This window comes from Polypterus senegalus, chromosome 10 (genome assembly GCF_016835505.1).
Source record: "Polypterus senegalus isolate Bchr_013 chromosome 10, ASM1683550v1, whole genome shotgun sequence".
Classification (NCBI taxonomy): Eukaryota; Metazoa; Chordata; class Cladistia; order Polypteriformes; family Polypteridae; genus Polypterus; species Polypterus senegalus.
This window is the reverse complement of record NC_053163.1, coordinates 66213830-66239941: the sequence shown is the minus strand read 5'-3', so window position 1 is coordinate 66239941 and position 26112 is coordinate 66213830. Positions and strand designations below refer to the sequence as shown.

At 38.9% G+C, this 26112-nt stretch overlaps 1 long non-coding RNA gene across 4 annotated transcripts; it reads left to right on the top strand.

Moving 5' to 3' along the window:
- The first annotated feature begins 14627 nt into the window (after window positions 1-14627).
- Window positions 14628-25750, top strand: LOC120537159. 4 transcript variants are annotated; one of them, XR_005635269.1, is made up of 4 exons: window positions 14963-15257; window positions 16018-16043; window positions 16647-16763; window positions 25403-25750. It is a non-coding gene; the product is annotated as an uncharacterized LOC120537159 (long non-coding RNA). The 4 variants fall into 4 exon arrangements; XR_005635272.1 differs by lacking the exons at window positions 14963-15257; window positions 16018-16043 and adding an exon at window positions 14628-14669; XR_005635270.1 differs by lacking the exon at window positions 16018-16043 and having other exon boundaries at window positions 14964-15257.
- Window positions 25751-26112: the final 362 nt, after the last annotated feature.

Genomic DNA, 26112 nt, shown 5'->3' with positions numbered 1-26112 from the left:
TGGTCCACACTATATAGGCACCTTGGAGCATAGTGTCTGGGTGTTATGATTCCTGCTAAAATGAAGCACATAAAGCTGAGCAGTTCTCAAAAAACTACCCCAAAGGGCTCACATGTCTTCTTTACAGGCTTAATCCTATCGCAGGCAGCCTGGCCCCAAACTCATATGGCAGGCTTCTGGCCTGCATAAGGGCTAAGGCTTTTAAATATGATAAAATCTAAAGTTCACAAAATGATAGAGAAATCTTGAAACCTCTGGCCCAAAAGGACAAAAAGTAATAGTTTTTTATATTTAAAGAATTTATTTAAAGGAAAGGGATTAACAAAAAAGCAAGGATGCAAAAAGAAGCAAAAAAGCTATATAGAGGTTATATTCCTACATTTGCTTCTGCAATTCACTCTCTTCTGCAGTTATGCTTTGCCAAGGCTTGTAATAACAAAACAGATGCACACTCAAATCACATATTTTTTTTTCCCCTAAATGGAAGTTACTTTTCGCCCATTACATTCTGTGTTGTTATTTTACATAGCTTACAGAGCGAGATTCATGCCATGTGGGAGTGTAATGATAAGAGCACATAAAAGTTTTAATTGTACTTTGTACAAATAACAATGCATCTGAAGTGATTTGATTACACTGTTTTATTTTTAATAAAAGCATTACATTTTTGAAAGGGCCAATCCATCGGCACGTTGAAGTTTCCATGATGTGCTGAGCGCATGCACAATAAAAATAAAATACTCAGGAAATGGAAAAAGCAGAGTGTGTGACAGAGCAGATTGACAAAGAGTCACTCTAGCTGAGGATATGGTAGTAAAAGAACTTAGGATAATGTGTTTGAGTGAGTAAACTCATTGACACTCACTTATACCAATCAATCTGGTTATACTTGGGGTGAAGCTATAAAACTCATGCAAACCCTGGTGCTATGTGGCAGGAATGACATCTCTGCACTACCTGGAAAAGTCAGCATCAAAGAAGCTCCACCAGCAGTGTTAGCTGTGGTAGAGGGATGGGAGTGTGTAGACACAGTACTCTGGCTGTGTCTCTTAGCTGCTAGAGTCCATTGGGCCTGCTGCGTAGCCAGCAGTGAGTCTCAGGTGTGGACCGTGGCATTTGGTCTTTGGCTCCAGGGGCTGGAGAAAAGAGTGGCATGTGGGTTGCCTCTGATCAGAGCAGAGTGAGGTGGAGGTGGGCAGCACACACATATGTTGGAAAAAGGATGAAGCAGCTGGGAATGCACGTTGCAACAAACTACCTAAGCATTAACATTCAATAATGTCAATAATGGTGCTTTGCAATGATTTTCCTAGGTGAATCCATGCCCCTGGCCCTGAAAGGTTGCTGCAGAAGAAGAGGAGCAGCATAATAAAGTGCACAGTGGGTCACCTTTTGAAGTGGCACAGCAATGTTTTGCTTTTTGTTTTTTTTCCTTCTTAAAAAGACATGGATATGCTGTTTTGCAATATGTATGCAATCTCAAGATCAGTACTTGATCATTTTTGGCATGAACAATGGACATACTCAGTAAAGTTTTAGGGGTTTTTGGGACTCTGGTACCCATCACCGCCATAATAAAGTCAAGAGCGGGCATGTTATTCTTATAAATGTATAAAATATGCTTCATTTTAGTATGTAGTTTCATTTGGAAAATTAACATGTACCAAAATTGTGAAGAAATAACTTTGATTTCAAAAATATCAAACTTTCCCTTTAAGTGTGGTCAATCAATTTGTAATAACCGCTTCTGATGCCAATAAAAATGAATGGACAGACTTTAATTTTCAGCATTATGCTGCTGTGCTCTTTACTGTTGTAAGTGCTATGCTACACATCATTGCAGTGCCATCTGGCAAATGCCTTTTCCAATATAATAAGTGGAAGATATCTGTGATTTGTCAGTTTTTCCTAAGCTTAGCAATATCTTTTGTGAGACATTTCATTTTTTTAAGGTTTTGAGTCATGCTGCTTTTAGTTTCACTTTCATATTGCTCCCCTCTTTTATTTCTGGACTTTTAGTTTTATTTTATTATTATTATTATTATTATTATTTTGTTCTAACCCATTGCCATTTTATTTTTTTCGTGGGATCTCCGATTTTGTGGGTCAGTTGCTATGATTTTACAACAAGGTTATTTTGATTCCAACTTAAGCTTTTGTTTTGGGCTCATTCGCACGATTCTTAGTCTTCTTGATTCAGAAAGCTGCTAATGTTTTGATGTTTAGGTCCTTATTCTTCACCCCTGTGGCCTGCTCATTAGTTTACTATCTTTGGCAGAAGAGAAAACTCAAGAAGAAAACCTTTTATATGAGTCACTGGTAGAGAGACAACAAGGACAGCTTTGGCTGCATGAAAGAACATTATTGTGCATGTTGCTACTTGTTCGGTATATAAATTATGTTTGTAATATTTAGGTAGTGTTTGTTACATAATGTGTTGATTCCATGTTAATTTTCACATCAATAAATACACTGGATACTCTGTTTCCTACTTTATTTTTTTAGCAAAAGTTGTTTATTCAAAAATATTCATTTTTAACATATGTACTTTTCAGGTGTAATAATGAAAAATACAGTTTTTGGACTTGAGATTCTTTTTCCTTTTCTGATACAGAAGAGGTGTCAACAATGAAGCACTTATAAAGAGTTGTTAAGAATCTTATAAAGAAGCTGTTCAGGAAATAGTCACAAAACTTGCGTGGACTTCTCTTATGGCCTTTATTAGTTTGCTGGTTATTTATTGTGATGCACCATTTTCAGGAAACCCACCTCAGTAGTATGCAGAAAAAGTGGAGGAGAGGCAGAATATTGAATAAATTAGATGTGTAAACAAGGGTTGTCAACCTTAAAATTTAATTGTAGTTAGGGTTAGCCTAATTAAGGAAATGGTTCTACTTTTTATTACTATTTATAATCTTTGTTGTGCTGGTTTACCTCTTCTTGGAGATGCCTGGGGTGGTGACCGGAAGAGGGCTTACGTCCACCTCAGACCACGTGGGGGCAACCACCCTGGTTCCTTTGGGGGCCACGGGTACAGAGCTTTGAAGCTCTACCCTGTAGAGGCCCGTGGTCACTGCCAGGGGTGACCCTGTGCTTAGAGAGCCCTGGACCTCAACACGTCCACCACACCCGGAAGTGCTGGGGGGAAGAGGATCAGGGACACCCAGAGTGCTTCCGGGTACACAGCCGGAGCTTCCGCCACACAGGGGCGTGTCAGCAGAAGGTCACTGGAGGACACCTGGAGCACATCCAGGTGCATATAAAAGGGGCCGCCTCCTTTCATATGATGACTGGAGTCGGGAGGAGAAGTCAAAGTCTTGGAGGAGAGGCAAGGAGGCGGCCTGAAGAGAGTGAAGACATTGGACTGAGTGGCCAGGACTTTGGGGACTTTTGGGGTTTGAGCACTCATTTGTAAATATGGACTTTGTTAATAAACGTGTGTGGGGTGAGTTTAACGTGTCTGCCTGTCTGTGTCCGGGTGATACTCCACAATCTTCATGTACAATAACAGTTGAACACAACCTTAACCCTAAACCTTACCTTAACTGTAATCTGCATTGCTAGAATGTGTTAAATACTATGCACAGGCATATCACCAGTGCAGCCTGCTACTATACAGACAAAATGAGTGAAACACATAACATGCAATTCATGAGGGCTGTTTACAAAGTAAACCTACACTTGAGTAAGCTGAAACTTTGCTGTTTCGCTCATCACCACTATTCAACATAGCTACAGATAACGGACCACTGTTTTTGTCTACAATATTTTCTGTGAATGAAAGACACAACAGATATTAGGAAGTTACACTCAAAGTCTAAGTACTTTAACCAAAATACTCTAAAATGGAATCAAAGCCGATCTGACACATGGGTTACATACAATGAATGAGAGCTTTTTACAAGGTAAAGCCATACTTGAGTTTTGTTATACTGTATGTTGGGATGGCCTAAATAGGGCAGATATCTCAATTATAGTTTCAGATTATTGTGAACACCTCCTGATGAGGGGATAATTTAGGTGGAACAGAGAGTGAGAGAAATTGACCAATAGATGGAAGGTATCTCCAGGGAATAGGCAGAGATATAGCTGCAGAGATATGCTCAGAGTACAGACAAAGAGGTCAAAATGCCAGAAGTCTGTAAGAGTAACCAAATAATGAAACCAAAAAGCAAACATTAAAATTCAAAAGTCAAAAACACAAAGCAAAAGGGCTAACATTAAAGATTTCTTAGAAGTGCCTTTTTGCTTTCTGTAATTTGCATGAGGGATGCAAAATAAGCAAAGAGGGTCAAAGCATAGATGTTTTTAGATGTTTTATCCATAGGGACAGTAACAGTAGTGACTGCAAACATAAAACATTGTCATAATAACAACAAAAATAATATAAACAAATGTAAACTATCCTAAGATGAAACCATTTGCACCCCAGGTTGTCAAAACCCAGATTCCTTGGAGGAATGGCCTTATGAGAGTACAAGTCTCAACTTTCAAAATCATTCATAATCTGGTTGTATTACTTTAGCTTTTGCTTAGGAGAACATACTGTAAATAGGCTCAGCAGATCAGAGAAATGAAAGAGTCAGTTGTAGACTGCCTCCAAGGGAAAACATGTTGTCTTTGCATGCTGGGTGGCAGCATTCTACATGGAGATTCTGCCTGACCCAGAAGTGCTTCAGGGGTGCATTTGTGGTGTAGCAGCACCTTTTAAAGAAGCCTATCCTTCTCATTCAGGGGAGTCAGAGAAGTGCAGAAAGAAAAGAATGAAGAATATTGTATTGTGTTGTGATGTAGAGAAGTCTGTGAAACAGTATTTTGGAAAATTACCAGAGTATTTCTTAACCTGAAGACTTTTTGTAGTGTGGTTGAGGTCTGGGTTTGAAGTGCAGGATGCCTCCTATCATCCATATTGTTAATGTAAGACAATAGAATGATACAACCCTAACTCACGTTTCTGGATTGCATTAACTATAGTATATAAGCACATTACAAGTTCACAACCCATTACTGTACCAATAGTAATGGATAAAATGTATTAATATGGTGTTTCAATAAAAAAAAAAAAAAAAAATAATAATTATTAGTTCAAGGGTGGCATGGCATGAGAAAGATGAAATTTAACCATTACTCATAATTATGGATACACCACTCTACCTGCTCAGGTACAATGATAACAACATAACACAATAAACAGCATAGTCTGTGACAAGAAATGGTGAGAAAACACCTGGACTTCAACAGGGATGAATAGCAGAATTACACAAGAAAAAAGATTATCTTTATTCTGCTCAATTAATCCTTTTGTGCTTTTGCAATCTGCCTCTCAGAACAAACACTGCAGCATTTTTCATCAGCTTTTGCAGTAACTCTGCTTGTCGCTGTGGTGTGCTAGCCTTGTCTGTGTTGACATTCCATTTAAATTAAAAACATGCTTACCATCTCATCTCATTTTTTTCTTACTAGAGTTTGGAAATATTCTCATATTTCTCATATCTCATTCTTTCAGGACAAATGAAAAATAATTTAACTGGAAAGAGATAACTTATTTCCTGTAAATGATTCAAGGGAAATGCCTTTAATCTGTTTGTGAAAGTCTATCATGGCTTGTATATTCACTAATATGTTTAAAAAATTCAGTTTGGACAAATGGTAACGATTTCATAGTCAGAAGAGTCTAATACTTGTACTATGCTTAACAGGCAGAAGTTTAATTTTAGTTGTAATTTGTTATAAACATGAAGGTATAATGCAAATTGCAGTAAATAATGTCATCATGGAATATTGGCTGTACTGTACACTTATCTGTAGCTGTAGACACTCACAAAGAATTGAAAAATTCAGAATGGCCAGATCCCAGGAGGGGCCTGGAATTATTTGCCTTGACATCCTGACTGCAACTGTAGATGTTCTACCAGTCCATCAAATATGCTGTATCTGGAATATCTGGCCTGTGGACCAAATCTGGACTGAATGAAAGTTTTCTGTGGCATCAAGCTAGGCATGGCACCATGGGGTAAAAACTCAACTGAACTGTGCAACCCCCTCAGTTTAATTTTTTAACAGTTTCAGTTGCTTATCTTTTGCTAGGTGTCATGCTATTTAATTCTTTTCTGTTTTTGTAATGTCTCTTTTTCAAAATTTCTTTTTCCCATTAGAGGTTTTGAACACAGCAGAATTCATTTCTGCACTTGCATCTTTTGTGATGCCATTTTGTTTTTCAAGGGGGCTGCAATTTTCTGGTATGTTTGTATACTGTTGCAAGGGATTCTGTCCAAGGGTGAGAAGAATTACCAGAAGGTGCAATGTAGTCAAAACGAGAAATGACTGGAAACCTTCATGCTGATACCTTTTCGCACCAAAGTTTAATTGCCAACCAGAAACCAAAGTCAGAGAGAAAACAGTAAGATCAGAAGTCAGAAATTCAAGAAGGCACTAAGGATTTAAAGTGTCGTGCTGATGATATAAGAGGCGGTGACATCCAACGCAAACAAGAGAGTGAAGGTGCCATTGTCTCATTGCATCATATTGTTGCTGGCAAGGTAAAAGAAGAGCTACGAGGGGATATAGGAACCAGAGGAAACACTTGGGTAGTAGTGAGGGTCTGGGGAGGTTGGCCAGGATGTACGTGTGCCCTAGAATGAAGGCGCTATTATCCAGTGTTGCCTTACAGCTGTGAGGAAAGACTTTAGGTTAGTTGCTGGCAAGGTAAAGGAAGAGCCATGAGTGAATCGAAGACCCAGAGAAAGTGCAAGAAAGTTACCTGTCCAGAGTTCAGAAGAATTCGTTTGCGTGTTTGCATACCCTCCCCTGTGAATCCCATATTATAGGAGATTTTCCAATGTGCACTCCTATGGATGGAAATTGGAAAACATCAACAGGGATTGACTGGTGAAATCCCGTGGACGTATAAAACAGTGCTACAGACTCTAGAGGTCATCTGTCAGTTGAGTCTCCTTTTGAATTAACGCTGCAGAGAGAAGGTAGTTCAGTGTCTGTAATGGAGCTCTCAGAGAAATCATTAAAGTGGAGGTAGATTCTGAGGTTGAGTGGTGAGCTAATATGGTGGATTATCTTTATTTTAATGTATAGTTTTTCATTTGGAGATTTCTTTTCCTAGCATTGTTTTTAGGAAGGAAAGAGGGGAAATAATCTGATTTCTTAGTTTTTTTTAAATACTTTTTGCAGTTTATTTTTGATATGCGACATTGCACATGGACATTTTTTATTGAAAATTGCTGGCTCGACACCTGAATGCTATTTTTGTCACCGAGTGTAATAAACAGTTCTAATATTTTTTCTACATCATCTGTGTCTGTGTCTCTCTCTCATCCACCCGGGTTTGTCCTTGGTTCATGAACTACTATATGCCCAAGGTGAATTGTGCTGGGTCCATACAGCATCACACGGCTACAGTTCAACCAAATTACCATGCCCCAGTCAGAATTATGACTGTTAGTTCATGTTAGTTAGGCCAGAAGGAGTTGCATTGCGTCTTTGTGGACCTGGAAAAATCGTATGGCAGGGTGCCTCAAGAGGAATTGTGGTATTGTAGGAGGAAGTTGGGAGTGGCAGAGAAGTATGTAACAATTGTACAGGATATGTATGAGGGAATAGTGACGGTGGTGAGGTCTGCGGTAGGAGTGACGGGTGCCTTTAAGGTGGAGGTGGGATTACATCAGGGATCGGCTCTGAGCCCTTTCTTATTTCCAATGGTGATGGACATATTGACAGACGATATTAGACAGGAGTCCCCGTGGACTATGATGTTTGCTGATGACATTGTGATCTGTAGCGATAGTAGGGAGCAGTTTGAGGAGACCCTGGAGAGGTGGAGATATGCTCTAGAGAGGAGAGAAATGAAGGTCAGCAGGAACAAGCAGTGGCGTAGCTAGGGGGGGCAAGGGGGGACATCTGTTCTCAGATGCAGCATCCAGTGGGCGCCAAATTGATGTTAGGAAATTTTAGAATTAAATGTTTTCCATTCTTAAATGCACTAAAAAGTAAATAAAAAACATTTGCATACTTAGTCCATCACTCCGTCAGTATGAGGATATCTTTTTCCTATGTTTTTTGTCTCTTTCTGATTTTGAAGCACGTATTAGTTCTATATACCCAACAGACAATAATTTATCCCCTCCTCTGCTCTAACATGCTTGACTCCCACCCAGACACATTTTTGACGTTATTAAACAGGTCGCGCGACTGACATGAGGCATTAGTGTATCATTGTCTAAGTTGTTGCAAACGCCATTTCTGTGTGCCAAGTGATTTGTGTTTATGTTTGATTGGGCTGTGGTGAAGTATTCGAGTAGATGGATGCAAAAGTCTAGACGTTTCCCCATCATATTTTCGTACCAATAAATTGTATGTAATGCAGTTTTTATAAATATATAATTATTTTGCTTTATAATTAGCTATATACTTTCTTTAAAATCATTTTTAAATGCGGAAAATGAATTTTGCCTTACAAAAACTAATGATGGATTTAGATTTTAAAGAACACGAGGCGGCGTTATTTTCGGAGACTTATATGAATTTTTTTTAAATTTAAATTATTTTAAATATATTTTTAAAAATTTTCTTTCCCTTCCCCATTGCATTTTGGCAAACAGGAGGGAGCACAAAATTTTCAGTTGTCGTCGGGCGCTGAAAACCCTAGCTATGCCTCTGGGAACAAGACAGAATACATGTATGTAAATGAGAAGGAGGTCAGTGGAATGGTGAGGATGCAGGGAGTAGAGTTTGGCGAAGGCGGATGAGTTTAAATGCTTGGGATCAACAGTACAGAGTAATGGGGATTGTGTAAGAGAGGTGAACAAGAGAGTGCAGGTTGGGTGTGATGGATGGAGAAGAGTGTCAGGAGTAATTTGTGACAGACGGGTATCAGCAAGCATGAAAGGGAAGGTCTACAGGACGGTAGTGAGACAAGCTATGTTATATGGGTTGGAAACGGTGGCACTGACCAGAAAGAAGGAGACAGAGCTGGAGGTGGCAGAGTTAAAGATGCTAAGATTTGCATTGGGTGTGACGAGGATGGACAGGAATAGAAATGAATACTTTAGAGTGTCAGCTCAAGTTGGACGGTTGGGAGACAAAGTCAGAGAGGCGAGATTGCGTTGGTTTGGACATGTGCAGAGGAGAGATGCTGGGTATATTGGGAGAAGGATGCTAAGGATAGAGCTGCCAGGGAAGAGAAAAAGAGGAAGGCCTAAGTGAAGGTTTAAGGATGTGGTGAGAGAGGGCTTGCAGGTGATGGGTGTGACAGAATAAGATGCAGAGGACAGAAAGATATGGAAGAAGATGATCTGCTGTGGCGACCCCTAACGGGAGCAGCCGAAAGAAAAAGAAGAGGTTCCTAGCTAATCAGTAAAAGTCATGCTAATTGACTGAGTTTGTTACTTTGTCATAATAATAACAGCAGAATTCATTCAGTGCCACATACGCATGATGATTGCTTATCTTGCATAAATATACATATCAATTGACATAATGTGTGTGCTGTTAATGAGGTGGGTGATTGGATGAGAGTGTCTAAGACGGAATAAGCGAGTGTGCCTGTTAGAGTGTGTGAGGTTTTTGTGTGAGTTGGGGTCAGTGGCTGCATCCTAGTCTGGCCCAGGCCGGCCCAATGACTACTTGCTCTGTGAGAATTTGGACAAGGTAATTTCTGCTCTGCAACAACAAAATGCCATCTAAGGTCTGAAAGGGTGAATTATTAGGTATAAAGATAAATAATGCAATATTAGCTTTAATGGCGAATAACACCAAAATTCCAAATAATTCTAAAATTCATAAATTTAACATGCAGTTGTATATTTTGTCTTTTTAATTTGATGCGTTCCAAGCATTCATTCACTAAGCCAGACAACATATTGAGCATAACAGCTGATAATAGCAAATAACTACACTTATCACAAATACATTCCTATCAAATGGTTGTTTTGTACAAATCATACCCCACTTATCTACGGAAGGAAATACTCCAGAGTAAAGTACATTTTTTTTGTTGTTGTTTTTAATACAATGAGCATGTCCTCCTGGTTTAATATTTAAATGCTCCCAGCCTCAATGGCTGGTACATGCACCGTGCAGGTGTGGACAGAAAATGCCAGACTCGACTTGCCCAGCATTCATTCCAGTGCAAAGTTTTTGTTAATTGTGTGTCTGTCAGAGGGTTCTGTTGACACTGCCCTGTTATTGGAGATAGCATCAGTGTGGGAGTGCACTTTTCCTATTTCTTACTGCTACAAACAGTAATTACAGGATATCCTTTAAGCTGTTAGGTGAGAGTGGAATTTTTACTTCTGCTCCCTGGGGATTTCAAAGAAGCTGGACTTTAATTTAAAAGATAGCAAAATTGCAAAACTGACACAATGCCTAGGTCCAAATAGAAATACTATACCGTAGAACTGGAATTCAAATAAGGAAGAGAAATATTTTGGATCAAAGGTATGCCTCAGTGAGAACACACATTTAACCCAAGTTAAAGGGCTCAGCCACTTCATTTGTTTTCTTTCTTTCACGTCTGACTTAATTCCAGACAGAAGAGGGCACCATGGAGTGTTCAGAGCAAACCAGCCCCCCAAATTCCTGCTGTAGATGTGCAGACCTGTCTTTGGATTTTTAACAATTCTAAAGTGTTTGCAGCCTAGTGTGATGTGACCTGACTTGTCTGTTCTCCATTTTAGCATTTTTTCTGGCATTTGAGCAGGACAAGTAGCTGCAGAAACCTTTTTATTTATTTTTTGTTCTTTTTTTATCTTTCCCTTCTCCCAGAGTTATGAAATCCAGCAGTCATGTTGTCATTTTACTATTGCAATTCAGCCACTTCCCTTCTTTCCTGTTATACACTGCATTCTCCACATGAAACTAAACAGACTGTTAATGTTACATTGTTGAAATATATATTATTAAATCCCAAACTGATTACAGACATTAACAGTTCAGAATGGAATTGTGTGCAAATGCTTTACAAATATTTCATTTGCACTGCCTGGGAAGAAACTAATCCCATGCCCTACTGCATTCTTGAAATGTAACATTTCACAAACAATATTCATAATTTTTTAAACTTATTGAGTAAATAATATTTTTTTTATATTGATTATAATGCTAAATGTTATTCTTTGTTTAGTATTAAAATCATTTGCAAGATAATTGTAAGACATATCTTTATATGAGACTTTATTCCTTTCATCAATGGAAGGTGTCTACAGATTTTTTAAATGCAGATTTATTACTCTTAATTCATTCTTTTTTTTTCAAATTTCCTTAATCCTATTGTAGAAAACAACCCTGAACAAGGGGTCAGCCCAAACCTGGGGTCTTTCACTCCCACCAGGCCAGTTAGAGGGGCTGATTAACCTAATCTACGCATATTTAAGGCAAATTCCAGGAGACATCTCTTTTTATATGAGGACCAGGATATTCTGAAGCAAGCTCCTCAAGTAGTTTGTTGAAGTGATTGTCCTCACCTGCTTTAATAATAAGCATCAATAAAAGACAATGTATTGTATCGGTGACAAAATAAAGGACTAGATGGACCAAATCGTGTCTCATTTTCTGGTCGCTCTCGCCCTGTGTCTACCTGTAAGTCTTCACTGAGTTTCAATCACACCTGAAAATACACATTTTACTTTTTACATTGCAGTCTCCCTTGTGTTCTTATATTGTTTTAAATACCACCTAATAATGGCTTAAACTAAGATAAGATGTCAAATAAAATGAACAGCAGCTGACTGTAAACTAGGTGGTGTGGTGGCATCAGGGTAAGCACTTCTGGCTCATGAATCATGTATCCCAACTTTGATACTATGTGAGGTTTTCTCTCTCATGCCCAATGATGTGTTAAGTTATCTGTTGATTTGAAGTTGACCCTGTGCGAGTGTGTGCATAAGGGGGCCCTGTGATGAACTGGCACACTGTGCAGTGTGACCAGTGGACAGAATAGCATGAGCTGCTTTGAAATGTTGGAGCACTAGCCAAGCGTATCAACAACAAAAAAAAAGAAGAAAAAATGGAGTATCAGCTCAACAGAAAAAAGGTTTTCCAAGTTAGGGAGGCTTATGTACCTAGAACTTGCTCCAGGTTTGGGTTCTGGTTCCAAAATCAGATACCATCCCTCGAGGACTATCGGGATTTTTAAAGACCTAACTGGAAGGATCACGTCCAGTTCTGGGAACTGTGGCCAGTTTAGTTGGCCCTATTTTGGTGTGTTCTTGGAGCTTTGATAGTAAAAGGATGGACCATTGGCATGAGTGCCCCCTCTGGTCCATGAGTGGTACCACATACCTCAGTAGAGCCAGGAAGGTGATCACACATGTGTGACAATAGGGTTGATTCTTGTCTTGCTGCAAGTGCTGCCTGGATTGGCACTGAAATGGTACTGTCATTAAGTAGGTTTTCACATTTAAGGTTATGACTATAAAATTATAGTGGGTGGCACGGTGGCACAGTGGGTAGCGCTTCTGCATTGCAGTTAGGAGTCCCGGGTTCGCTTCCCGGGTCCTCCCTGCATGAAATTTTCTCCAGGTACTCCGGTTTCATCCCACAGTCTAAAGACATGCAGGTTATGTGCATTGGTGATTCTAAATTGTCCCTAGTGTGTGCTTGGGGTGTGTGTGCGCACTGCGGTGGGCCAGCACCCTGCCCAGGGTTTGTTTCCTGACTTGCACTTTGTGTTGGCTGGGATTGGCTCCAGCAGACCCCCGTAATCCTGTAGTTTCTGTCCTTAATTGCCTGGTGGCAAAATCAAAGGAAAGCAAACAAAAAGAGTAAAAATAAATCAGTGCTCTCTGGAGTTGAGTTTTTTCTTTTTAAAGTTTCCTGTGCTGGTTACATTACTGTGATGATTCAAGTCTCCATTCAATACTGACCACTTATTGAGACATATTTGGGACTACTTTTGGGGCTGGTGGAACAGAGGCTGTCAGTGAATCTAAGATGAGTTCAGTAGGACGTATGTGGGTCGTTGTCCACACAAAGAGCAGACAGACCAGTAAGTTGTGGTACAAACCTCAAATACTTCCCTGAAGCTACCTTCAAATTGATCTCCATAGGTTGGGAGCATGCGTTGATTTTATAGCATGTTGTCACACCCATTAAATGACGAACTCCCCTCCATAATGCTTGTAGTATTCTCTTATATGTGACATTGCAGGAAAGTGTTTTTAGATTTACAGAATAGCTGCAATATTGTTTTAATTAAATACTAGGGGCTTTGCTGAGAGTGCAGGAACTGTGACATCTTTTCCTAAACCAGCTCTTACTGTATATTTCGGTGTACATTGTGCTGTTCACTTGACCGTCATCTGGTTTCCTGGTGTGCCTGAACAGGTTTCTGACATTTATTAAGCCTTAATGCTATTTCTTTAAGATGAATGCTATGTTACCCTAACATTATTCTTCCACAAAGCACACTCATGTATGCACATCTACAAGATGACTGTAATTTATAAAGGTAAATGTGTGTATGCAAGGTTTTATATGTCTTTTTTTTTTTTGCGTACATGCATTATCCTGTTTTTGGTCCCCCCTGGCCATTGAACCTTACTCTTATTCGATGTTAATGTTGATTTATTTTGTTTTATAATTGTGTCTTTCATTTTTCTATTCTTTAATATGTAAAGCACTTTGAGCTACTGTTTGTATGAAAATGTGCTATATAAATAAATGTTGTTGTTGTTGTTGTTGTACACATACTTGCATGCTTGAATCCTCGAAAAATTTTATAAATGAGACCCCAGGGCATGGTTACCTAGACAGCTAAATAAAACGTGCATGCTTTAAAAACTCAGTTTTTCTATTTCTTTCCAGTGTAATAAATAATAATTTGTATACAAGATTAAATATACACATCTGGTTAACTTATATGTTACATTGGATGGCGGTATGTTACTCAGCAGCCTAAAAATCCAAACCCGTTCTTTAGTAAGAAATGACAGCTGAAGAAAAATCTGGCTCCTGCCAGAAAGAACCTTATGAAAGAGTCTCTACCCACATTGTAGCTCTGACTTAAAAGCCCAAAAGCTATGCTCAAGGGAATACATCTGGTTAAAAAGAATTTAGAGATACAGCAGATAAGTCGCTTGTTCCTCACAATAGACATCCAAGTGACTCAGGAGTTAAAACTTCATTTCACATTTATCTTTTGTGGCTAATTGTTCCACTCCAGAGTTGCAGTAAGCAGCAACTTATCTTAGCAGAATTAGTCACAAGGTAGAGAATAATCCATGATGGGTTACCAGACCATTACAGAATATAGCCATGCACACATAACACACATGCTGACCCAAGGCCAATTTATAGTTGTCAACGAAATGAAAGTGCTTAGAATGGAACCTGACATAGACAATATACGCAAATGCATAGGGAAGTAAATGATAGGGGGTGCCCCCTTCTGCATGACTCCATCAGATCTCTTGTCAGATATTTCACTGTTCTGCACTCCTCCTCCTCCTCCCACTGGGGCATAAGAAGTGGGAAGTTGGCTGCCGTGGAGTGCCTACTGTACCTTTCTCAAATTCTTTTACTGTAGGGGTCACTGAAATGTAGAAGTCATGCAAATGCATTCCTGTGTCCTGTTTTTCTTTAAACGTACTCAAGCATGTGGAATAGTAGCCCAGCAAATGATTTACAGTGTAAAGCTTGTCGTTTTGCCTTATTTACATGTAAGTAGAAGAATCAGTAACTTTCAATGAAATAAATAATGAACACTACATTTGTAGCATGTTAATGTTGGCTTGATCTTTAGCCGAACATGATCTTTGAAAGACGATAATCACTTGGTGATGAAGCAGAGGAAAGCCTCGGTTTTCTCTTTGATGTTTACAGGCGTGTAGCTAATTTAGCTCTAATTCAAGGCTCATTCACATGAAAGTTTGGCTGGTAGCAGAAGAAGATCAGGAAGACAAGGAGGGGCAGGTTTTAGACTCAGGATTTATCAGCAAAGGCACTGTGTTAACTTGATTCATTCAGCATTTAAAACCTTGTGTGTGCAGAATTTTCCTTATTCCTTTACTGGGATATTTTAGTTTATTTTTTTAATTGTATATAGTGATGTTCAGCAGATAAAACATGTTAGTGAAGTTTGCAATTTAATTTGCCACAATAAACTGGGTGCTGCTGGCACAGTGGTCCCACATTCACATGTATGGTTTGTGGCATGGAGTGCCAGGGGGATGGTGGCGAGGGGGCACCTGATGTAATCTTCTCGAGGTCACCAAATGACTCCAGGACCACCACTTTTTCCACTCATGGTAGGAATTCTTTTAAAAGATGAAAACTGTTTGCCTTCAACTTCAACATTTTTGAGCAATTTTAAACTTGTACTCATCTATGGCTTTTAGAACGTGACTGTAGCTACACAGAATTTCCAGTTTCATGTGAAGAATAGACCTGCACTTGTGTAAAAGGTGTGTGCCAAAGTGACTGAAAATAACAAGTTTAACTTTAATTTTAATTGGGTAAAACCAAACCCAGCAAAAGACAGAAAAGCATACTATTCAATGCTGGATCCAAGCTATTTTTATTAACCACACTGTTCAACACGCTTAAAGAAACACATTCATCAAAGATTTAACTTGTAATAACATGCAGAATCATTTTTCAGTTAATTACTTTAGCATTAATGATAAAAAAAAAAAAAAAACTTTTATGACTTATTCATATCTAAAGCTGGTTCCACTTTCAGTCATTCGTACGGTGGCTTTGCATAAGGCTGATTAAGGAAAATGAAGGAGAATACAAAGAAACTAAATTAAACATGAAAGTAAAGTGTCGCTTTTCAGTGATTCTTCCAGCTTTGAATTTCTTTTTTTTTTTTGTTAACTGATAAAGATAAAATGCATTGTTGCAGTTTGCACTGTGTAGTGCTATGAAGATACCAGATACGGTTACACAAATCAGCAGCGAGTAACTGATGAAATATTTACAAAAATTCTCATTTAATCAGATTGTATGCAAGCTCATATTTCCTTTCTTAAGTACTATTTACTTTTTATTTTTTATCCATGGCAGTGATTCAAGAGAAGCTTTGCAGCAAGGTAATTATGAAGAACATACTGTTGAGATTAGAAGCAATTAACTTTACAGTCACTCGCAAGAGCCCTTTTATCTCTTTATAATGCTTACAAGCTTTCCTGTTGTCCCCACCTTTTTTTTTCTTATGTATTGTACTGCTTTTGTTTTCGATGCACGTATTCCCATAGCTCGGTGACTTCGCTTGTAATTGTAGTATTTAATTTTGGGTGTGCCAATCTTGAGTAAAGGTCAAAACTACTGCAGTGTGCTGGGATGAGATGCTTGGAAGAACAGTGTTATCTGCAGTAAGTCAGATGTGTTGCAATAAGCAATGACTAAATCTTTGTGTTCTAGCTAATAAATAGTGGTGTGTTATTGACCTTGAGCAAAAAAAGTGAAATTGAGGAAATAGAAAGCTCTTTGTGTGAGCCAATTCCTGAGTTCAGTTACATAGTAAATACTGTATTGTATTGTTTGTAATCTAAATTACCTTTTTACAGCCCATCATATCACTAATATCGTATGTGTATACCAATGGTTCTTCTTTTTTTAGAGTATTTACATTTTATGGTATCTAACAAAAACTGTACACTACAATAATCTTTTTCTGTATATTGTCTTTGTAGGGTCACACTCAAGTCACTGTGATCAATGTGACTGACTACTGAAATGAAAACTAGAGAGCTGAGAGATGCCAGTTCACAGTATTAATCCATTGGACCGAAGACCCCTCGAGTGTACAGGTTTGTGTTCTCTGTCTATTCATTATCAAATCTAATGTGAACGGTGGGGGTCGGTGTCTATCCCAGATGAAGCAGGTGTAAGGCGGTGCGCCAATCCTGTGGGGGATACAGTAACGTAAAATGTATGTGTGAACTATGAAATCACGATATTCAAGAAGAACAGCAACACCCTTTCTCAGGTGGTAAAACCACAATTATATTAACATGGCAGGGTCTTCCCTAATTGTAATTCATTCATTCTATACTAGAAACTCTTCAATAAAAATAGAAGAAAATTAGACATAAGAGTACCATGCCTAAGGTTGCTTCCTTTATTGTACCGGATGTTAGATAGATAGATTTCGCAGGGGGAAATTTGGCTTTACAGAAGCTCTTTAAATTAATAAAATATAAATAGTTAGAAAAGTAAATAAATAAATACACACACACACCAGAATGACTATAAAGCAAACAAATAATAAAAATATGTCAAAATATGCACTCTCTCCACAGGATCATAAAGTAACAAAGCATGAGAAAGGTGCAATATAAATAAAATGTATAGTTTTAAAATGGATGAATGCCTAGATGCATTTCCTACAGTGTAAGATAGCAGTTAATTAAATGAGAAACTTTATAGAAAAATGCCATAGGCCATGTAGTTTATGATCACTGACAGTATTAACCTAACATAATATAAGAAGTTATAAAGAAGTTAGTTATGTAGAAAAGTACAAACCAAGATAAACTTTTGCATTAGATGTGCTAATTATATAGACACTAGGACAGATACAGCATTGGAAAACCTTTAAGTGAGACATCTTAGATGTTTCTTCTCTCTCGCTAAATGAATTAATGAATTGTTTACATCTAAGATGTCTCACTTAAAGGTTTTCCAATGCTGTATCTGTCCTAGTGTCTATCAACACAGGGAACTTCAAGTTTCTGTATTTCGTCTTGCCTGAAGAAGGGGTCTGAGTTGCCTTGAAAGCTTGCATGTTGTAATCTTTTTAGTTAGCCAATAAAACGTGTCATTTTGCTTAACTTCCCATTGCATCCATAATGGTTAACATGGTACACCACCCTAGTACCCATGAGTAAAAACTAAACAATGAGCCAGGTTCTTTATGGTCCCTCACCACTATGGGCTCCCATGCAACACATCCTCTGTATCCCCACTTTTTGCACCCCTCTGTGAAAGAACAACAAGGAGAGCAAAATGAGGATAAAGGTGCCCAAGGAAGCCCTGTTTAATTGTGATACTCTGGAGTTGCATAGACGTGTAGGACAAGGGTTTATCTTCATGCCAAGAGCAGCAAACCCGCTTCAAGAGCACAGAGCTCTTTGCTGTGAAGCTGATTCAGGAATGAAAGCTGACCTCCGGTGGTAGGTCCGTTTATATACTGGAGGATCTGGAAAGGGTGGGACTTGTGGAGACAACAACAATATTTATTTATATAGCACATTTTCATACAAAAAAAGTAGCTCAAAGTGCTTTACATAATGAAGAATAGAAAAATAGAAGACACAGTAAGAAAATAAAATAAGTCAACATTAATTAACATAGAATAAGAGTAAGGTCCGATGGCCAGGAAGGACAGAATAAACAAGGCAGAAGTGATTTCCTTGGTCTTTTAAGTGGTTCTCTTCCTTCATTCTAGAGACACAAATGGAAAAACTGTTAGTGATAGAGCCACACTTTCACCCTTCCCCGCATTTTCCTTCTGTTCAAACCCTGTAAAATTCTCCCCATGCTTATTTGTATTACAATACATACAGTGTAGAGGTTAGAACTCCATTTCTTAGCACACACTGGATCAAAAAGTGCTACATCTTGGTCTGTAGGTCTTGTGAACTTGCAACATACTGTTACTGTTGTCCTTCACAAACTCAAACAGTGATACAGCAAGCCAAAGTATAAAAAAATTAAAAATAAATATTAAAGGGGTAAAATGAAAAAGACTTATACACGTGGGATTTACCTAAATATAAGCAATGCCTGATGAGCATGTATAGTTGCTGGTACTCTTACACACTGCATGGCAGCCATCCTCATTCAGCACTCTGGCCTTACTTCTTCCTGTTAGTTAAGCATTTGTCCATCATTACCTCCCAGCTTTGAGCCTACCGATGATTGGAGACCATTGAAACCACTTTCAGGTTTCCTAGAGACGTTGTAAAGCCCTGGCATGTTATGCGTATAACTATTTCCAGTGGCAGTGGGTGCTCCAGCATTCCTACAGCATCAGGCAGTTGTATTTATGAGGGACCTGATGTCCTCCCCTTGAGGATTTAACATTTATTGTGCCAGAACTACTGTACGTGTTCCCCTGGGACAGCTTGTGGAGCTCAGTACAGAGTACTAGGGATTCCCCCATGTCACGGACTTCTATTTTGATTATCACTTATTTCTGTCGTTACAAACTCCACAAAGAGCCATAGCAAGGTTTGGGGCAGCCACCCATATATTTGGTTTCCTGGCTGCAAATTGCAAGTAAATGATAGCACTGATGTGCACAAAACCGAGTTCAAAACAGAACTGAGGGAACAGGGAAAAGGTGGAGGCTTTTAAAGGGGAAGACATAAAGTGAGGTCAAAGGGGTCGGGCTCATAAGGGTCTTCAGCCATAGGCTCGAGCCCAGACTTGACATCACAGGGGCCGGAGCCGGCAAGGTCTTCTTCCATAGGCTAGGACCTGGAAGTGACGTCAAGAGGGCCAGGTGGAATCTCCCGTGAATCGTCTGCAGGAAAGGGAGAAAAAGAGTCAGTGCAGTCTGCCACATTCCAGTCTGATTCGGAATTGCCCTTAACTCAAGCCCTTTAGCTGCCTCCCATGCGCAAGTGTGTGACACTCTATAGGAGTTTCATAAACTTAGGTATCTATTAAAATATAGTTATATTTTCATTTATTATATTGCCAGCATTCTAACTGCACTATAGCATTGCTTGGACCTGGCTTTATTTCGCGTGGTCAAATAAATATACCATTTATCTAAAATAAAACCAAAATGTAAATGTTTATGCCTAAAGCAGTAAAGGCTGTTCTTTTAATCCCTGCTGTTCACACAAGTAAAAATCCCGATTGTTGTATATATCTTTGTATGGACACAGTATAAACATACAGCAGATATCCTGATGACTTTAAATAAATGCATGCCAATACAATGAAGATGTTTTCTATTTGAAAATGCTACAAAATACAATGTTTTAAATTAAAAGTGTCATTCAGTAGTGGCACAGTGTCCTTACTTACTCAAACCTGGGCTTGGATCCACACTGCCTATGTAGTGTTTGCTTAGTCACTCCTTGTCTATGAGATATGCATGTTGAATAACTAGCAATTGTTAGTTTGTCCTTCATTAGTGAGTGTGGCTTTGTGATTAAGAGTGTCCTACAATAAACTGGCCCCCACCTTGTTCAGTTTCAGCAATGTGCCTCATGCTACTGGGAAAGATTACAGTTCTCTACGACCTTAAAACTACAGAAGCAGGCTCAGTAAATGAATGGATGTCGGGATGGATGGAGAAGTGTCTGTGGACCTTCTCAATCTTATAACCCCCTTACCAGGAAATAACAACCATCAGGCAACTCATTTTGGATGCTCTTAGCTTATGACTTGTTTCATCATTCATGTTCTACTGTAATGCAAGCAGTAGAAGACCAAAAAAACACACACAACTGATGAGTTTAGAGATAATGGACTGAACTGTGTAAAATAAATCAGCCTCAGACACACAGAAAGGTTTGGGGCAGCCACCCATATATTATACCTGGCTGCAAAAGGTTTTAAGTAGTCGCACTGAAGTGCACAGTTTAAGGTCTCAGTATGAACTGCTTTCTTAAGACAAAAACGGAGTCTTTATAGACCAGGTCCTAGAAGTGATGTCATCTTGGATGCTGGGGACCGGAAGAGATGTTTCAAGATGGCACGGAAACTGGAAGTGACGTCTTTCAGGGCGATGGAACCAGAAGTGACGTCTTTGAAGAGAAATCAGACAGGTTTTCCTGTATTTGGTCTGCAGAGAAAACAGAGGAAGGTTTAGCCCACCCTGCCACCCACTGACCTGGGGCCTCATGTATAAACGGTGCATACTCACAAAAATGTTATGTAAGCCTGTTTCCACGTTGAAATGGCGATGTATAAAACCTAAACTTGGCATAAAGCCACTCACGTTTTCACGGTACCTCATACTCTGTCGTACGCAAGTTCTGCGATTGGTTTTGCAAACTGCCGGCATCCAGCGTCAAAGCAGTGCTACAGTTCCAGTGTTTTTTCCATTTCTTTTGTAGATCCACATCCCTGACGCGGCTTTATAAATACACTGAAATTAACCGCATATTGTTTATTAGTTTAATGCATCTGATTGTAATTAACCTGTAACAATATAATGGTCCACGGAATGGCCAAACTATTCTAAATACCATAATTGCTTTAGCGTTGTTACTCTCACTGCACCTTCTTTTTCTTCTTTCAGTTGCTCCCGTTAGGGGTTGCCACAGCGGATCATCTTTTTCCAAATTACTCTCACTGCACCACTTGGAGCAGCTGATCAGAAAGAGAATAATCGGTATACAGCATCAATCACATGCTGCCTCAGCCATGCTTCCTATTTGAACTGCTTCTCACACGGCAAACGCTTCAAAATCTTCCCTGTATGGACCTCGCACTTCAGAAACAATTTCATCCCAAGAACTGTAAACGCACTCAATCAGTCCATCAAGTGCTCCTTGTAGACGTGTTTGTACTAATTAGTACAATCACCTCACTGTAAACTTGCACTACAGTTATAATATTGCACAACCTGAGCCACTTTATAAAGCGCCTATTTACATATGATGACGATATCATTTTTAAGATGAAATGCAGCAAAATATGTTTATTATATTATACAGATAAAACTTTAACTTAATTTAAATAATCTATATTGTTAATACTTAAACATGTGAGGACACGGTGTCGCTGCGCTAGCAAGGATCTTGCTCTCCGTTCACGGATTGTTTGTGCCTTGCGCTGTTTGCTTGCTGGGACTGGTGTGACACTGGAAGGATAGAATAATTAAACATGTACTACGAAAATATTTCAATGTTCCTTAAAAGTTTTGAAGAATCGGCGTTCTAAGCTTACAGATGGCTTAACGTCTATTACAGAGCTGATTGTGTGGCGACTGGGTATTTGGAGAAAGAAAAGTAAGGACAGGAATTGGGGGTTAGTACGTTTGAAAGAGACAGTACTGCTACAATAAATTATTTCATCAAAGGTTGCGCACAATCACTGCACCACCGTGTTCCCATATTTAATAACATGCTTTCATTTCAATCATCATGAAAATGATATCAAGTATACATCTCAGTATTTTAATTATTCAGAGAGCTGTAATATTACGAATGTAATGGATTCTGTGTCCTGTCGGAGTAAAGAAAGCCCGGAAGCACATAGTGATTCACACACATAGAGCACATAGAAGATCAAATACAAAACAAAGCATTTAACGTGCTGCTTTAGTTATGACGGGATTTAAGAAACTAGTAAATTAAACAATTTTAAGATGAAGTTTATGATATTCTACTTTAATGACAAAATAAACTATGTGATTAAAGTGGGGATTTCAAGATTAAAGTTGAAATTTCGTGCTTTTTTCCCTACTGTGTGCCTATTTTTTTTTTCTCTGTACCCTAATAAACTTTCATATGAAACTCAGACGGTGGGCTAGGACTCGCCTTGTCACGGTGACTTTGATATCTGAATACTTCTTTTTTATTTCTGGCACTGTGCAACCTTGTGAACTTCAGCTTTTGAGTTTCTCCGACACTCTATGTCACTTGATCAACTTCCTTCTGTTGTTTATACCACTGTTTAAACCAACAAATAGTATGTTTTTCTTTGCCTCCACTCAGTATTCGTTGAACTGCTTCTATTTCCCCCACGTGCTTTTGCCATTGCCTTATCACAGAACGCTGAGCTTAAGGGCTATTTATATTGATTTGCATATTCAAAGAGGCGTAATTCTGGGAGGAGACGGGGCGAGACAGCAGGCGTGTGCATGAGCATTACTTTTCATGCTGACCAGGATTTATGTAGCGGAAGAACATGGAAGTGGGCGAACGCACAGATTTATGCATCTGGAATTTTTTTGTGCATAAGTACATTTCTGCTTTTGTGCTTATGCCATGTTATAGTGTGAATTCTATGCATGGCATTACGCATGAGTCCCCTGATGTGGAATGAACTTCATTCAGTCCACTCAGCTTCCTCCTACTTGCACGTATGTGACAACTGTAAAGTAGGACTGATTATAAAGTGGAGACTTACCAGCAAGTAGTGGCATTGCAAACTATGTCAGGAGGGCTTCATACGGGAAAACATTTAATGGGATCAAAAGAATAGTTGGTAGGGTGTCTGTTTTTTCTCTCCATGGTGATGGCTAATCTGAAAACAGAGGAATACTGACGTCAAACCTGTCAGTAAAAGGAGTCCCCATCATTCCAATAGTAGTCAGTCAACCCTTTCTGGGTAACTAGCTGTGCTACCTGTCTGAGATGTAATCAACATAGACCTCAGTGTTAACGTTTACAGTGCACCATGCAATGCACATGTCTCTGTTATATGTCATTTGGTATGGGATGCATAAAAGCATCAGTTACCTGTTCTTAGCTGACAGAAGTGGTGTCTGGTGTGGTCTCCTAAGTGGTTATTTGAGTTGCTGTTGCCTTTCTATCAACGAACGAGTTTGACCATTCTCCTCTGACCTGTGGCATCAACAAGGCATTTTGCCCAGATAACTGCCACTCACTGGACATTTTCCCTTTTGTGGATCATTCTCTGTAACCCTAAAGATGGTTGCATGTCAAAATCCCAGTTGATCATCAGTTTCAAAGTCACTTAAATCACCGTTCTTCCTCATTCTAATTCTCGGTTTGAAGTTCAGCAGGTCATCTTGACAATGTCTACATGGCTAAATGCATTAAGTTGTTGCCATGTGACAGACAGATTAGATATTTGCGTTAACAAAAAGTTGAACAGGTGTACCTAATAAAGTGGCCATGTATGTGCTTCCATATTGTCCTTTAAGGCTTAGAATAATGAAACATTTGAGGTAAGTGTGGAAGTGGATGAGTTTTCAGATGGAGTTGGTTTTGTTTTTGGAACCTGGCATAATTGCAGTACTGCAAGCAACATATTTCCTTGAGATTTATCGTTATTCTTTAATTATTGTTCTGTGTTCATTAATTATCCTTGATGTTTGACACCTCTAATGATAAGGTGCTTCCATTAAATTCTTGTCTTCTGACCTTTTCTTTATAACTGCCAAGGATGTACCCCTTAACTTTGTGATAGAATTCAGCCAGCAATCTGCTGGTCTTCCTCTGTATGTTTCTTTTGACTTTACCAAGATTACATTGTTCTCCAGAGACTATGCAATTCCAGTTATGTAAATCATAAAATCATAGTGGCTTCCTGATTGTCTTTGCCTCTATAAAGCTATATTTCATACAAAATGCACTTATTTATTTAGCTTTCTGGCTGTTTCTTGCTAAATCAGTTCACCTAGTTTTTATTCTTGCTTTTTTGTAGTCAGAGTCACAAACTCAAGTGCCACATTTTATTCTTTCACAGGGCACAGCACCTTTTGTGATTAATCTAGATATGAATGTTGCTAAACTTTGACTTAAGAGAGACAGCATTATAGGACAGTGAGACTTTCGGATGCTCATCTTGTGCACCCATGACATAGTTGCAGAGTGATTTGGGTTTAAAGTTATCTCCAGGAAAAAGTTGGCAGTGTCAAGATGGCCTTATTTACCTGTGAACTATTCATCATGTTCTGCCTATTGTCTTCAACATGTACAATAATGAACTATAACTTTTCCATTCACTGCATATTAAACAGCATTCGTGTTACTATAAATCCTGATGTTCTACATTACTAACTTGCTCTTTGATTCTACTCAGCTGGAAAACTCATCACCTGCTTACTGTAGTACTATGAGAAAGCTTTATTGTATTACTTAAAACATATAATTATTCAACAAGGACCAATTTAGGAAATTTTCAGTATATTGGCACTTTTTTAAGTAGTTATTGGCCAAACTGCATCACAATAAACCTTCAAGCCATTTTGATATTTTAACTGCCCATTTTTTTATCTTTTAATTTGAAAGGGGAATTGTGACTACTAGATAATATTTTAATCTAACCTAAAAATCACTGTAGCTCTGTAACTTGCTATATTATACTGTACATATTGTCACAAATGTGCATCAGAGAATCATCTTCAGCGCTCGTCTGAGGTATTTTGCACATATCACGTCCTCTCTCACTTTCCACATTGCACAGAAGATACCCAGTGAGGGCAACTGACTCTGCACCTTCTGGTCACCGGCACATAAAGTCCAAGCAAGCTGGAAAGTGGCATGTTTTGCTGACCATGCAAAAGAACCGCCATTGAGGGGCATTTTTATATGTTTTTGTTAACCTACAGTCTTGGGAGTAAATTGAAATGTTGGCACGCTACATTTCACCTGGGTTAATTGTCATTCTTGGCATGGCCACTATATATATTGTCAGACATGCATGTCAGGCTCTCCTGAGCTATTTACTTCTACCCTAGGTCGAAAGGGGCACTGGCACAAACCTTGTTCTCTGTTTTTTCCCTCCACAGTGCCAAGCAGACACCCAGTTAAGACAACTGAATCTTCCCCTTCCAGTCCCCCCACTACATATCCTGCAGTTCCTGAAAGGAGGTGTCACTCATTACAAGAATACACCACTGGAAGGAGTTCTTTCTCACCATGACTCTCACAGGCTTTACCTGCCGAGAAAGGTTCCTCACAATAGGACCCTAATTATTGTGCATTTAGCAACATAGAGTGTGCATTTTGTTTGGAGAACTATTATAATTAAATGGGGTTGGCGCCCCAATATTTTCAGCTTGTGGACCTGCAATTCCTTCCAGCAAACACTATATACTGTACATATTTTTGTATTATATATACTGTATATATAAAAACTGCCCAAAAAATTAAATGAACACTTTGAAAACACATCAGGTCTCAAAGGGAAAAAATCCTGCTGGATATCTATACTGATATGGATTGGGTAATGTGTTAGGAATGAAAGGATGCCAAATCATTTGATAGAAATGAAAATTATCAACCTACAGAGGGCTGAATTCAAAGACACCCCAAAAACCAAAAGTGAAAAAATGATGCAGCAGGCTAGTCCATTTTACTGAAATTTCATTGCAGCAACTCAAAATCATACTCACTAGTTTGTATGACCCCCACATGCTTGTATGCTTGCCTGACAATGTTGGGGCATACTCCTAATGAGATGTAAGATGGTGTCCTGGGGGATCTCCTCCCAGATCTG